Source organism: Gossypium arboreum, chromosome 6 (genome assembly GCF_025698485.1).
Source record: "Gossypium arboreum isolate Shixiya-1 chromosome 6, ASM2569848v2, whole genome shotgun sequence".
NCBI lineage: Eukaryota > Viridiplantae > Streptophyta > Magnoliopsida > Malvales > Malvaceae > Gossypium > Gossypium arboreum.
This window is the reverse complement of record NC_069075.1, coordinates 47,313,055-47,315,739: the sequence shown is the minus strand read 5'-3', so window position 1 is coordinate 47,315,739 and position 2,685 is coordinate 47,313,055. Positions and strand designations below refer to the sequence as shown.

Sequence of the window (2,685 nt, the reverse complement as noted above, 5' to 3'; positions counted from 1 at the left end):
GTCAATACAAACTCTCCAACCTATGACTGTCCTAGTTGGAATTAGTTCATTCTTCTCATTGGCTACAACAGTCATGCCTCCTTTCTTAGGAATAACCTGCACTGGACTTACCCAAGAACTGTCAGAAATAGGATAAATAATTCCAGCATCTAGAAGTTTAATTACCTCGGCTTTAGCAACTTCGTTCATGTTGGGGTTTAGTCGTCTTTGAGCTTGCACACATGGTTTATATTCATCTTCCATTAAAATTTTGTGGGTGCAAAAAGAAGGGCTGATCTCTTTAATGTCAGAAATTTTACAAGCTATGGCCTTTTTATGTTCTTTTAATACTTGGATTAATTTCTATTTCTCCTTGGGTTGTAAGTTAGATGCAATAATAACTGGTAATGTAGAATTATTTCCAAGGAATGCGTATTCCATGTGGTTTGGTAATTGTTTAAGTTTCAGTTTGGGAGGTTCTTCAATAGAGGGTTTTTGCTTAAAATCATCGTTCCCTTTAATGTCCTCATATTCTGCTTGTCTTTAGGAAGATTCATTGAAAATCAGTTTAGCTTTTATTTTACCTAACTCAGAATCATCGTCATCTATCTCTTCTCTTTGGGCATGGCACAGTTCCGACGTGTCTTTATGTATGATTTCCTGAAAAGAATCTTAAGCAGTATGATCAATAGAGTCAATAAAATAATATGAGTCATCCTATTCCCTAGAAAATCTCATGGCATCATAAATTTTAAAAAAGATTTCTTCATCACCTACTCTAAGTACCATTTTACCATCACGGATATCAATAACAGCCCTAGCAATGGCTAAATATGGAGGCCCTAAAATTAAAGACACTTCAAGATCTTCATCCATATCAAGCACAATGAAGTCAACAGGGAATATAAATTTATCTACTTTTACAAGTATGTCCTTTATAATACCCCTAGGATATTTAACAGATCTATCAGCTAGTTGAATACTCATTTTAGTGGGTTTAGGTTCCCCAAGACCAAGTTGTTTAAACATTTTATATGGCATCAAATTAATGCTAGCACCTAAATCAGCTAGTGCCTTATAAACGTTAAAACTACTAATTAAACAGGGTATAGTAAAACTTCCTGGATCTTTTAGTTTGGTTGGCAGTTTTTTTGGAGTATAGTCGAGCATTCTTCGTTAAGTTCCACTGTAGATAAGTCTTCAAACTTCCTTTTGTTTGTTAGGAGCTCCTTTAAAAATTTTACGTATGTAGGCATCTGCGATATATCTTCAACAAAAGGTAAGTTAATATGTAGTTGTTTAAAAAGTTCAAGGAATTTACCAAATTGTGCATCCATGCGGTCTTTCTTCGACTTTTCTGGGTATGGAATTGGTGGTTTATATTCCTTCGGCATTGGACTGTCATTGCTTTCGGGTTTTACCTCCTCTCTTTTGCTTCTATCAGCTTCTTGTTGTCGCTTCTTTTCTGATTCAGATAACACTTTCCCACTCCTTAGTGTAACTGCTTTCACATGCGCTTCTGGATTGGGTTCGGTGTTACTAAGTAGATTTCTTGGTGCTCTTTTGGAAATCATCTTAGCCAACTGTCCAATTTGAGTTTCGAGCCCTTGGATCGATGCTTGTTGATTTTTGAGTGTCATCTCAGTATTTTAAAAATGAGTCTTTGACACCTAGATGAATTTGGTTAGGATCTCCTCAAGGTTCAGCTTTTTCTCCTACTAGTATAGTGGTTGCTGAAAGCCTGGAGGGGGTGGTGGTTTTTGATTTCCTTGGCCTCCCCATGAAAAATTTGGATGATTCCTCCAACCTGCATTGTAAGTATTGCTATAAGGATTGTTTTGAGATCGAGGATTATTACCCATGTAATTTAACTGCTTGTTCTCCATGTTGTGGCCATAAGGTGGGTATTCTGAATTGTTTGATCCACCTCTATTTGCTTCGCACTGCATTACTGGGCGAACCTGTCAAGAGTTCTACCTGATTAGAGAGCATGGTGACCGAATCGACATTATAAACACTGACTGTTTTTGTTGGCTTTGTCCTCATGACTTGCCACTGATAGTTATTCAGTGACATCTCCTCTATAAACTCATAAGCATCGTCAGGTGTTTTATTATTGATGGTTCTGCTAGTAGTTGTGTCAACCATTTGTCGAGTCGAATGATTTAGGCCATTATGAAAAGTTTGAACCTATAGCCAGAATGGTAGCCCATGGTGCGGGCATCTTTGCAAAAGGTCTTTATATCTCTCCCATGTATCGTAGAGTGTTTCTAAATCCATCTACACAAAAGAAGAGATATCATTACGTAATTTTGCTATTTTAGCCGGTGGAAAATATTTTAATAAAAAAATTTCGGTCATTTGTTCCCAAGTAGTGATTAACCCTCGTGGTAACGAGTTCAACCATTGTTTAGCCTTATTCCTTAACAAAAAAGGAAACAACCGAAGGCGAATGGCGTCATCAGAAACGGCATTAATTTTAAAGGTATTGCAAAATTCTAGGAAATTTGCCAAGTGAGCGTTGGGATCCTCGTCCTGCAAACCATCAAACTAAACAAACTGCTGTATCATTTGAATTGTGTTAGGTTTTAGTTCAAAATTATATGCGGCAATAACAGCTGTAACTATACTTGACTCAGTTTTTGTTAAATTAGGTTTAGCATAATCATACATAGTGCGTGGAGCAGGATTTTGATTAACAACAAT

At 36.8% G+C, this 2,685-nt stretch overlaps 1 non-coding gene across 1 annotated transcript; it reads left to right on the top strand.

The window, feature by feature from the left end:
- The first annotated feature begins 2,185 nt into the window (after positions 1–2,185).
- Positions 2,186–2,293, top strand: LOC128294562 (small nucleolar RNA R71). Its single transcript, XR_008284872.1, has one exon. It is a non-coding gene; the product is annotated as a small nucleolar RNA R71 (small nucleolar RNA).
- Positions 2,294–2,685: the final 392 nt, after the last annotated feature.